Source organism: Cuculus canorus, chromosome 3 (assembly GCF_017976375.1).
Source record: "Cuculus canorus isolate bCucCan1 chromosome 3, bCucCan1.pri, whole genome shotgun sequence".
NCBI classification, from domain to species: domain Eukaryota; kingdom Metazoa; phylum Chordata; class Aves; order Cuculiformes; family Cuculidae; genus Cuculus; species Cuculus canorus.
In genome coordinates, this window is record NC_071403.1 from 108,155,761 (window position 1) to 108,169,272 (window position 13,512).

The window sequence follows — 13,512 nt, forward strand, 5'->3', positions numbered from 1 at the left end:
TGTATGTATACAGAGCATATAACATTTAGCATTTAAATTTGTCAGTAATTACAGAGAAAAAGACCAAATTCAGCTCAAGGGTGTCATTCAGCTATGTTGTTGCTCTCTTTCTCACAGACTAGGTAGTATCTTCTTCCCAAGACATTCTTTCTGGATTTTAATAGCCTTGTTAACCCTGTGTAAATGCCAGCTATAGGTCTGCTCTCTCAGGACCCCAGAAACCAGAAACTTCCTCCAACATCATGAACAAACAAATAAAGAAGAAAGTAGTGCGGGAGAGGTAACCAGACCACCTAGGCTTCTTTAAACCCCTCTGAGTCTCAAATGTTTTGTGTTATTTCAGTTTTAAATAATGCTTTTTCATCATGAATGACAGGCCTGATGACTGATAAAGACAAGAAAGTACCAAGAATACATATGAATTTACGTCCTGTCAGCACTTCTAAGGATGCAAGTTTGAATATAGCTGTATCAGAGTTGTTTCTTCTCCTGCCCACATATGTACTTCATTTTTTTCCTACTAAAGAAGTGGACAATGAGAAATGCATTGGCAGTTTGTCAAACGAAACATCTGTACCCTTAGCATATTAAAACACACATTCAATCAAGTTATGAAAACTTTGCAGCTCTCTATTACCATGGAAGAACACAGTAGTGTTTCCTATTCCTCTAATAAATTAGAACTTGCTAATACATGTCCTTCTATGACAGTTGTTCTTGTCAATTATCTTCTCGTTTCCCTGTACTGAACACAGTAAGAAGTCTCGATCAAATCAGCCAAAAGATCCTAAATGCATTTGTGGTACCGAAGAGGAATTCAGTTAGGAATTCACTGAAAGTATTTCAAGATTATATCTCCTCTGATTAAACACTGCAGTTTTCCACCATTTTGAGGGAACAGGCTACAAAAACCTTTGCCAAAAGCACACATTTGTGGCACAAACTAACCACTCCATTTTCAGTCTTAAAAGGGGAAGCACATTAACAAATTTTGTCTTCCTTTCCAAACTGCTTTAAATGTATGTTTCAGCTATTTTGTTGTGTAGTTTCAGTCTCCTGTTGCTAATTAGAGCAATCTTAGATGCCATCTTAAAATGAAAAAAAAATTTAAAAAATGATAGTCATTTTATGGTTTTCTTTCTGGATGTAAAATCAATAGCATTAAGAGAGACTGCATTTTTCCACATGACATCATAATGAGTTACTACGAGTAGTAATTAAGGTTGATCCTTTTAGTTCTTCCTTTAATATTTCCTCTTTTCTTTGCTTGCCGCATCTAGTAACAACAGTCCTAGAAATGTGAATCACATCAATATCTTCTATCCTAGCAAACGTGAATACCAGTTCATTTGAGGGTTTATCCTAGAGATCCCAAAGCAAAAGTGCGTGCAGAAACTCTGGATGACATGTTTACATTATTTCAGAGCCACTGATAAATCACACTGTTAGTCTCATAAAGCTGTAAAGGTTCCAAATAAACAAGACATTGATAAGAGATTAATCTTCTGACCAACTCAATGCTTTCACATGCAGGAGAATTTATTTTGGAAAATGTCACATTATCTGTGAATGGGTTAACTCTCCATTTCCCTGAAGAAAAACTAGTTGTATTCCATTAACAGTGTTTAAGTATTTTTCTTTTACCTAAATTTACTGTTTTCTCAAATATTCCAATTTTATCTCCCAATATTCCTTTTCCTCCTGTATGTGTAATTCTTTGCTTGTGGGTCAGTATACCCTGTCTGCACCAGCTAGCAAAAAGTTTCCAAACAAAGTTTAGGGTTTTGATTTAAGCTACATGAGTCTGCAAATAAATGTAGATCCATTTAGCAAAATGGCTTTCCTCCCTGCCATATTTTTTAAGACTGGAATTTAATAAGGTCCTTGAACTCCATCTTGTTCCCTTTAAATGGTAGACTCTGATGTCTTTGCTTTCTCCAAGACAAACCCTCATGTGCAGAAAACAGCTGAACCTCAGCAGCTCTCCTGGCCATCTGTACAGCTTGTTCCTTGTCTCAGGAGCTTGGGGAGAAGCTAGTAGAAGGGCTTACCCAAAGATGTTGCTTGCTCATTTTAATATCCCGAGGCTTCTAGCATCTCGTTGAAGTATCAGGGTATCCAAATAAATAGAGACCTAACAGAGCACTCAGTTCAGCCAAATAAAACATAACCCTATAACACTGTTCTTGGGAAGTCTTTTCTCACAGACGATAGACAACTGAGCATCACCAAAATTTCCACACTGCTTTTTCCCTCTCTCCTTTGTCTCCACTTCCAAATACTAGTTAGCATCTTGCTCATACCCAATATCAGTGTCAGCACCTCTTTTCATCAGTGTGTTCAGAAATGAGAGCAGATTCCTTCCTGACCAGATCAATGGCACACATAGCATGGGGCACCTGGCTTTTAACTTGGCAACACAATGCCCAATCCTACATCCCAGATTTGCTTTGGAAAGTATTAAGGAGCTTCTGGGAACAAGCTAACATTTACCAGTGTGGATGGCCAGCAAATCAAAGCAAATTAAGGGAGTCAGTTATACAATACTGTAGATCTACTGACCAAAAATACATTTAGTGGTCACTCCCATTGTCTTCCCCAAACGCCTTTTGCTACCATTGTGTGTTAATTACTCACTAGAGTGAGTAATAAGCCACATCCATTGTTCTTCTTTGTATTTTGGAATAAAAATTTTTATGTTGTAAGGCATTATGTGCAGATATTTAAAACTGTTCATACCAGCCTGCAGGGAGAATTTCAATCAAAATGAGTAACTAACACAACATTTTCAGGAAGCTGCTTTTTTCCACACTAAAATCCACATTTTGCATTTGAAAACCCCAGACTGTTGGTTGATATTAAATATTCTATCACAAGTGTAAGTTTACCCTTATTTGAAGGCCATTTTACACCTATAAAATGGTGTCTTGGGAAGATAGGATGAATGCGGAGCAGGGCAGAGCTTGTTCCTCCACCACCAAAGCTCAGTCTACACCGGAAAGATCTGGACATGAGGCACTAGATTACTCCTGGCACTGCATGACTGTGCTAGCCTGCTATAGCCACAAGGCTCAACTCTTCTCCTCTTCCATTACTTCCTATCAGCCATCCCTGCCATATCCTAGCAATTCTTTTTTCCCCCATCTTCTCTCATACTCCTCAAAGATGCCACCAAATTGCTGTTGTAGGAACAGGAAGAGTGGTGGAACTGTGGCAGGAGAAGAAAGACTGGAAACTAACAGGTAGAGAAAAAAAACCCCCACCGTATTTCCTCTCTTGCTCAAGAAATGTATGCCTGCAAAGTATAAGGTAACCATGGCTTAAATGGAATATGGGTCATTAGAAACTGCAAGAATTAGGTTGCCGTTTTTTCTCTCCCCCTTAAATCCTAATTTAATCCCCCTTAAATCCTAATCCTAAAGTTGTCTCTGGGAACGGCACCAGTTCTGGTGAGTTCCATAAGCGGAAAATAAAAAAACAGAGGTATATGGAAATTGTGATGGTAAAAATGAGAAAGAAGAAAAATGAAATAAACATTATTAACAAAATTGCTTTTCCCAAAGATTTGTCAGTAAAGGAAGAGATGTTTGAAAAAAACCCAAACCTACATTCCTAGTCTCTTTTACAAAGGGTGTTTTATAGCAATAGAGGTTCATGCAGTATTTACAGCAGTTAGAAACTGTGAAAACAGTCTTACTCTCCAAACCCAAGTACGCTTTGGCATCTTATTAAAATTATCCAAGAGTAAGAGCCTATTAGAGTTATGCTTCAGTGCCTCATAGCTTTTGGGCTCAATGCTGATTGATTTGCAATGGAAAAATTACGATTAATATCATTGAGGCAAACAGCACTTCTTCTTACTGAAAAAGAATACCGGAATCAAAGGCATAGTACAAACTGTCTGAACTTTAGCTACGCTGCATATAGGCAGGAATTTCAAGAAGGAGGTCCAAAAAGCCAACAGCTTCAATATATTTAGTACTTAGAGAACAGAAGTTAGTTAGACATCTAAAGGTAGACACTATACACATTCAGAAGCAACTTAATCTGGGAATTAAGTTCTGTTGTTATCTAGCTCTTCATGACTCTTTGCTTATGACCCTTCACAGACCTTATCTGAAAAAATATGCTTAAAGGATGCCTCCTACACCACATGTTCAGTTTCTAAGGAGAGGGCTGAATTGCCGGGAACTTCAAGAGGAATAGTGCCCTGTCACTTAGAGCAAGCAAGAAGAGTCACTAAGATGAAAAAAAAGAAGAGACTATACCCTGCAGAGAACACGATTCGCAGAACACATTTATTGGATGAAAGAGAAATAATTCAAGGAAGCTGGTGCCAGAGCCCATATCTGCTCACTTTTGGGGCTGAGGAGCCCTTATACCCTCCAGTTCAAGGCTGTACTTTCCTGTGGTCTTTCTGGCCCCGAGACTCTTGCATCATTTGATACTCAACACAAAATAAAGTCAAGACAGAGCTGCTCAGGGATTTGAATGCTCTGAGCAGAGATGCTTTGGCTGCATGAGGCGCTAGGAAAAATGTGTGTGAGTGTGTGTGTGTGAGTGTGCCTGTGTGCATCTGTATGTGTGAGTTGGCTCCAGTGTATGAGGAGTGAGACCACACGCTGGAAGGGAGAGAAAAAGCAGCTTCAGCAGTCTTAACAGCTCTCCTGTGTAGGCTTGTGGGAAGCCCAGAGAGGGTGTCTCTTGGATTAAGGTTCTGGCAGGAGTAAGTGAAGAAGCTGTCATAGATTGTTCAATTTTTTTCTACAGTCAAAGAAGTGGGATTTGTACATTCCTGTACATCCAGGTGTGTAAAACATAAGTGATTGAATCCATTACTGAGTTTTCTTCCCAAATCACAGATCTTAGGAGATACTGATCTAACAGTTGCTTAGAACAAAACATACTCCTAACAGCAGTAGCACATTTTCCTTTCTGCTCATGGGGAACGTGAGGATATTTTTAAGAATTTTCATATTTTCACATTTCAGTGCTGTGCCTACCAGCTCACTGCTGCTGTCCTTTTTTGTGGTATTCAAAGATACTATTGTTTTATAAAACCAGACTTTGGTTATTGTCCACCATTTTGATCCTTTTGATTTGATGCATGTCAAATAACTCTAAATTTTCCTTCTCTCCCAAGAAGAAGATAGACTGGCTTCCCACGTTAGCTGTACTTCTGAAAGCTTCACCAATTGACTCCAATTGACTCTAAGTTTGAAGTGGATGCTGCAGCCCAGGTCCATTGAACTACTCCAAATTTATCTGAGAAATAAGATTTTGAGTCTCAGCTGACAGGTACAGACCATAGTGGTGTATGTTACCTGCCTTTTCTCACTGTCAATGGCTTTGTCAAGAAAGAGGAAGAGAAGCTGACAGGGAGATGTACAACTGAAAGTTCTAGGCAGTGTGAGAGCAGCTAAGGCTCGCTCTTTTTAAAGGGAGGAAAGATGGTGAGGAAGTCACACAGCTTTCTTTTGAAAGGATCCAGGAGGCTTTCTTTCTCCCTCTGAGAAACCCTCTGACTTTTAGGAGGAAGACCATGTCTACAGAAATAAAGATGTCTCAGGCTTAAGAGAAATGAATGAGCTATGGGCTGGCTGCCCTGTTGTAGCAGTGCCAGCTCCTCCAGAGGCAAGGGAAGTAGGTAAAGACCTTCCCTCTGACCTCAACAACCCAGCAGTACTGACATCTTTTAAGGTGTAGATCTAATTTATATACAAAAGATGCACACACAGATTCTGCTTGAAGTGAGATAGTGCTTATGATTCACATTTCCTGCTGCGTGAGCATCCAGGAGAAATTTCTCTCCGCTCACTGTCAGCAATGGCCTGGGTTATGCCTAGTCTCGGGCTCAACCTCAGGCTCAGCCTCAGCCTCAGCTTCTACAGGAGCACTTGGGGCTCATCCCATCAGCTCCCAGAGATGTGAACTCTTCTCTGCATGTCTGTAAAAAAACAACATGGAATTTAACCGAATAAATAGTTTAGCAATGAATATTACAACGTAACCTTTTAGTTGGTCTTTTTTTTTAAAAGAAAAAAAAACAGGGGATAGATGTTTTGCTGCCAGTCTGTGTGTTTATTTTCCAGTTGCCATAGAAAATAATTGACCTATTTTCTTCCAAGAATAAATATCTTTATTCAAGTTCCCTAAAAAAACAGGCAGCCAAGGCTTGCACTGAGGCCCCACCCATGCTGTCTGCTGCTACAGCCCACAGTGGACAGATTAAGCTTTACCATTTTCACTGAGGCTTTTGAACTGTTGGATGAAAATATGTTTCTAACAGCACATTTATCCTGCTGACTTCTACTGTTCTAGGCCAGAGATGCGGTTCTAATGAGAAGCGTCAGGAGATGCAAAATGTAAAGAAGGCAAAACATTCAGCAGTGTCATTGCTCTGGGCTCATTGTTATTTCCTCAGCATTCCTTTAAATCCCCAAAATAGATAACCAAGCCACCTTTCAGAACATTTTTCCTGGTCATTCCTCTTCCTTTTCTCCGCTTTGCATATATAAGGGCTTCATCAAAAGCACACTGAATTTACAGGAAGAGTTTGTGGTATGAGTATTTCAGTGCTAAGAGGACTATCCTTTGTTTCTGGATCATTTTTAACTCATGGATGTAAAATGGGGAGAGGGAAACCTTTGGAACTTCATGTGCAGCTCCTCTCTGAGAACCAGGCCATTTGCTCTGTTACTCTCTCCGTAACTTCAGATGTACTCAAACACTATTCCTTTTTCCCTGAGTATTCATCTCTGTACATCTTGCTCACATTTGCGTACTGCAGCTCTCTTGAAATCATTCTAAAATTATTTCTGCCAGAATAAAAGCAGTGTTTCTATTTGTACATCGTGAATTTGTTGTTCCATTGCTGCTAAGCACTGTGCTGAATCTTCAAGAGTTTTATCTATTGCTTCGTCCAGCAACATTTCTATTCAATATTCAGTGGTGTACATGGCAAGTGAGGGAATCTTGTTACGACTGAGAGTGTCTGCAGCACTCCTACCTGGTTTGCTGAAAATATGGAAGCATGTGGTAAATGCGGCACAAGGATACACAAAATCAAAGAACAGTCTTGTAATTCTAATTTGAATTTCTGTACTTGAATAGGTAGCTCTCAGGAACAACAATGGCAGCTTCTTCTGTTCTTATGCCAAAGAGTCAGCATTTTCATCTACTAGGCAGTCAAATACATGACCAGGAGGGCTAGGTAGATAATTACCGAGAATCATGAGTGCATCCGTGTTGTTCATTGGACTCGTTTGCATGGGGACTTTTCTTTGTCTGGATGCAACGCCTGACCTGGCAATGGGATCAGGCACATACCAGGCCAGAGAGTCTGGGCAAATCCTGCACCTGAACGCCTGTTCAAACACCCATCTCCACAGGCACTTTGCTCTGTCTGGTGGATACCACTCTTCCACCAGGCCAACAGGGACAGCCCGAGGCTGTGCTCTAAGCAGCAGGGATGCAGCTGGTGTGCCACAGCAAGTACTGTAGGTGTGAGCACACACCACACACCAGATCCTCCTCTGCTCTACAGACTTCCATATGATACATAACATAGGGATAGCTGTACATGTTTCCCAAGCATATCAATTGCATCTGCAGAGGGCAATCGCTGTAATCCGTATATCCTGTCTCCCAGCTATCCTTATGGAACATCATGTACGCTTTAAAGTCCGGTTGTTTAAACTGATCCAGCTTATTTGTAAATTCCTTTTTAAAATATGCAAACATAGAAAAATTCTTTCTTAGTGCACGTTTACGAGATTGTTTCAGATATTAAATTAAAATTAAGCATAGCTGGAATTCCTGAGGTAAGTAAGACTAATGACCGCTGGGAAAAGGAAAGGGAAATTATTATTTACTCAGCATTGGCTGTAACACTAAGTTAAAAAAGGGATGGTTTTGATCTTGTGTCTTCCCACTACGTTTTCATGTATGTGAATTAAGTGATCTCAAAGATGCTCATGAGTCTCACTGTTCAGTGTGACAAATTACTTTAAGTTCTCCATGGATTGATAGTCAGATAAATAGAGGCAGAGTTTATTTTACCTCTCAGCAGATCTTCCAAATATTATTACTGTGGCATATTTCCTTTCTTTTATTTTATTTCACGTTGAATTCTATTTAAGACTTTGGGTCACTGCTTTATGCCCTTGGGCTGGGTACAGATCTTTAACCAAGTCACTGTAAATAAACGGTAGTGATTTTCATGTGATTGCAGATCAGGACAACACTGTCAGGAACATTTTCTTTAAATGCCATGTCACTTTCACCTACTGCCTTCAGACCAGTCCATGACACGCAGTAAGTGTCAGGCAAAATGTCGCATCTGGAAGGAAGAGCTTGTGTGAACATTAAACTGGAATGTGGAAAAATGGTGTCCCATACCCTGTAATCTAATATTGCTCTGCCTTAAAAGGGATGTTTTCTCTATGGGGATATGTGTTTAACGAAAATGACTTCTGCTTGAAGTTCAGCAGAAACCAAACTTATCTGTTTACCCCCGACTTTCTTGGGAAGCTCATGCTACAGTGGTTCAATTCCAGGTCCTTGTATATTTTGCTGACATGATAAGAGCCTTTAACAAATAAACTCAGAAAATGGAAAGGAATGAAATTAGTTTAATGGAATGAGAATAGCAATCTTCTCCTAAGACATGAGAACAGTATCCTACCCGTAAGACTCCAAGTCTTAGGAAAGTCCCTATTCTTATACTTGGGAGAATCCAAGTAGAAGAACAGGGAAGGTTATCTAGGGATGCTTCCCTGGCGCATACTCAGCTCAGGGACTTGAGAACTTGTGATTCATTCTGCGAAGTGTTTCTTTTCTATTTGTTTTAAATCTGTCACCTGTTAGGTTTATGTGCTATCCATAGTTCTTGTATTAGAAAAGACAGTGGACAATTAAATGATATTCACCTTTTCTTTGTTTCTCTCTGTTTACAGAAGCTTATCACAGACTGCATGTCGTTTCGTTCCTCTCAGTGAAGCCATTGTTCAGCTTCAACAGTCCTTCTTGTCCTTCTCTTTATCTTTTCTATTTTTATTATAAACTTTTTGCGATGATAGCACTGGAAATGCACACAATTTTCAGGTTCTGGGTCCACTATGGATTCATGCCATATTCTTTTCCAAATAATTCCTAGCATTTTAGAAGCTTGGTTGTTCATTAATAAGGACTTACCTTTCAAAATCTCTCTTCTGAGTGGCATAAAATATTTCTGAGTCAAACTTGTATAGGACTGTTTCACTCGCAGGCATTACTTTACTTCTATGTACTCAGTTTCACTTATTGTTTTATTACTTCCTTAGCAACATAAGGATCTCCTGCAAATCTTCACAGTCAGCTTTCACTATGATTACCCTGAACAATACAGTATCATCAGCAAATTCTGCCACTTCACTGTTTAACGCCTTTCCACCTCGCTGATTATATTCTCTACCACAGTTTTTACTGGTTTAGCTGTGTTTTAGGTGGGTTTGAATTCTTTTTTCTGACATATTTAAGAAATCCCTTTCAGCTGGTATCAAGGTGTTTTTAAACAAGTTACATGTGACAGTTAATACCTCAGCTATTGCAGACTTGTATTCCTTTACAACTCTGCTCTGAACAATATCTGGGTATTGTGATTCATTACTATTCAATTTGTTGATGGTTCCACTTCCACTGACAATCCAATGCATGACGCATCCTCAGATTCATCTACTGGGAAGAAGCAGTCTAATGGGGAAACGTCGCCTAAGACTCCAAAGAAGGCAGAGCTACAAAAAACCCATTTATTTACTGTTTCTGCTCTGACCTTATGTTCTCTGAGTACTCCCTCTTACGCTTGGCCATTGATTGCCCTGCAGACTGCTGGTTGGCTTTTTATTCCTCATCTCTCTTAAAAAGTCTTTATGACATTTTATGTCATTTTCAAGTTGTTCCTCAAATTCTTTTCCAACCTGCCTTCACTCATATTTAACCAGCCAGGTTTTATATTATTTTCCATTTTCCTCCTTTCAACATAGCTTCAGATATTTGAAAATCTCCTTACTTCAAACACCCTCCATTAACCTGATATTAAACCCTGTCAATTGACTGCCTAGGGCTTAAGGTGCAGCGTGCTGATATATCTGAAGTCTGTGTGGTAGAAGTCCTGTCATCCTTCTGAGCCTTTGATATCTTGTCTATAAATAGTTTCATGTTGACTGCAAACATTTACTCTTTTAGTTATCCTTTTTAGGTATTTTCTTCAACAGGATTTCTCACTTTTCTGTTGCTGCTTTTGCCCCCCTCCCCCCCCCCACCTCCAATCAAATACTTCTGGAGTAGATTTTGGAGACTTGATGTTCTCCAAAATTTTAAATCTAGGTGCATAATAGTTCATTTTCACCCACAGGGAGACAGTTTTTCTTTCTGACACTATGCCACATACTGTCTTGTCTGATTGCCTGTCTATGTGTTGTCCTGTGGCATAAGCTGCTTATGTTAGAATTTAGAGCTCTTTGGTCTTCTTCTTTTTTTGCCAAGTAGCATTTGCTTTGTCCACTTTTTGGCTGAGAGCTAAAACTTTTGTTGAAGGAAGTCTGAATGACTAGCAACAAAGAGCTTAAAATGGGCATGGAGACAAATCTGGTCTTTTATACCCATCACTGATTTCTCCAGCACTGATACAACTGCATTCATCGGTATCAGTGGGAACACATATGATGATGCTGTTTGACCTCCAGAGCACCTGTCTCTTCATTTTCCATTCCAGTGCCTTTGTCATTGCCTTTGGGACCTTGCTGCTGCCTTCTCACTTGTCTGAATACCTACCCATAACAGTTTGTCTTTATGTGCTGCTTGCAAATATGATGAGATTCTGCCCATGTCCTACTTTCAACTAAGAGGTCAAGAACCCAGTAATGCATTGCCTAACTCAAATGGGATCCTCTGCATTGCAACTGCACTTTCTTCCAGTGAACTATTCCCTTCTTGGAGCTATTTAACTGGATCAACATTCAACCTTTTATTTCTAGGCACAAGGATAGTTATATAGTGCCATCCCAGACTCTGAAATGAAACTATCAGTCATACAATGGTGTCATCACACTACATTTGATAAATCAGTCACAGGACTGTTCATATATGTCAACATGTCAGCCTCACTGCCTCTGACCCCAGGCTGATCGTCTTCCCTATACACCTTTCCACGTGATAGTATAGAACAGAGCACTGGCCTTACTGACTTCACTTAATGCTTTATTGGTGAATAAGTAAATTATTAAAATGCATAGAGGAAGAAAGAGAAAAAAAATGAAACTGTGCTATAAATAGAGCAAGCTTTCTACTTGAGAGTTAGGCAGTCATCCATACTCATCTTCTGAATTATTTAACTCACTGCTGCAATTCATTTGTTTCTTCCAGTGTGAAAAAAAAATGCACGTGTTTCTATGGCAATCCTCTGAATTTATATTAAGCTGAAGAGCTAGATAGCCCCTGATATTTTACAGGGGTTTTATATCTGTTTAACCAAAACCTATAAAGTTTACCTTTATTTTTCAAAGAAATCTTTGAGGTTAACACTGGGTCTATACACTGATGAAAGCTACACACAGTAGAGTAATGAATAAGGGAGGTTTAAATTGGCTTCATCAGGATGTTTCAGCCACGGTAACCTTGACATAAACCAGCTGCAAGCTTCTCATGCTAAAACAGCCCTGGGATTAATCAGTTTTAATTATACTTCTGGCTTGTGCGCCATTTTAACTGTATCTAAAAGTCCTCCAGGTTTATTGAGTTCAAGAGATACAGTTATTATCCAATTTTACTTGCATGAGTCCCGTAAAACTTAAGCAATAAGCTCCCCACGTGCTATGTACTTTAGAGGGTTCTAAGTGTCCCATAAAGAAGTTTGTGTTAAACCCCATATCACCAAGCTGGGTAGATAAACCCGATTGTAACCATAAAGCAAACAAACAAATCTTACGTCTGTGTACAAAAGGCCCATTCTTTGCTGCTTCCTTCAGTTCCAGGTGGGCCTGGAAGTGCCTGATCTGTCAGGAGTTGTGCCACTATAGTACCTTACAAATGGTGCAAGGTAACTCCTCCTGTCCACAGTTCAGTAAAGATTACATTAAGGTCAGTAAATGTAACTATTTTCAACTTGACTCATCTAAAGTTCTGAGTCTAGCAGTGCTTGCTGTTTATTTATTGTCTTGAGTGATCAAAAGTATGAACGTTTTAACAAGTTTCCTCAGTGCACAGTGGCTTCTACAGCTGTCACTGTGTTTAATGTTGCTAAAGAGTGCATCGAAAAGTTTTGGGACTGAATCTGCATTATGGCCTGTTTCCATTCAGCCTCACTTTGAAGACAAATCTAAATGGTAACCAGGTGAAGTGTGATGGTACCAAATTCTTCTTTGAATTTCCAGAATGTTTTGTCTCTTCTCCTCTTGTGAACTTCTTATTTCCTTAGAAAGGACACAAATCAGAAATAGCCTTGAAAGACAAGTACCATTACATTTTGATTTCTCTTGAACCAGGCGCTTCTGAGGATGTTTTGGATCACTATCTTTGAATTTGAATTTACCAATCATCCAGAATTTAAAGGATTAGAATCTTATTGCTGGATCTCTATCACAGGCCTTTTTGAAACAAGAAACATTTTACATAATTCTGAGACTCTATTCAGTACAAAACAACAACATCTGAGAACTTCTGCATGCTCTTGGTTGTGATCTTACCACTAAGAATTGCAGTGTTAAAATCACTGTACCTGTCTGCTACCACAATTCAAAATGGTTAAATACATAAATAAAAATGTCAGAGAGCACTGTGACATTAACCTATGAAGAAAAGGATTTAGGGGTAGGAAACTGGATAAACTGTGTGCTGTATCATTAAGAGTTGCAGTAGTGGGATGGAAAATAAACATAGCTGATAAAAGCACGCATAACATGGGAAACCAAATAAGATCTCAGAGGTAATCCTGCACAAAGGGATTCTAAATATTTGAAGAGAAATGTTCTTGGTGAAGATCCCTTTTAGCAGTATTGCAAGTGTCTCTAACTGCTGGATATTTGGAGATATGTCAGTTTAATCACAGCATGAGTGTTGAAGGACAGTAAATTCCTATTAGTTCTGTCATTTCCTACCTTACAGCCCCTATTTGCCTTCAATCAGGAGAGATGCATCCACAGATGTTGCTTCTACATTTGCAGAATGGAGGAAGGATTGTGTAGACACCCTGATTTCTTGTTATTTGGCTCATGGTAATGATCTGAACCTTCCTTTCAAAAAATGTCAGCATTTGCAGTTGGTGTATTAGAATGAATTATATAAACTACTCACTATACTCGCAATAAACATACTAGTATTCCTCTTTCTCATGAAAATTTGAAATGCAAATGGCAAATTACAGTAGTGGAGAGACCCTCTGCAAAGTAGAAACTCATAGCTCGAGAAAATTCCTTTCACAAAACTGGATTTGCTGTCTGACATGACTGGATGATGATCTCATTGCTGTCACCGAAC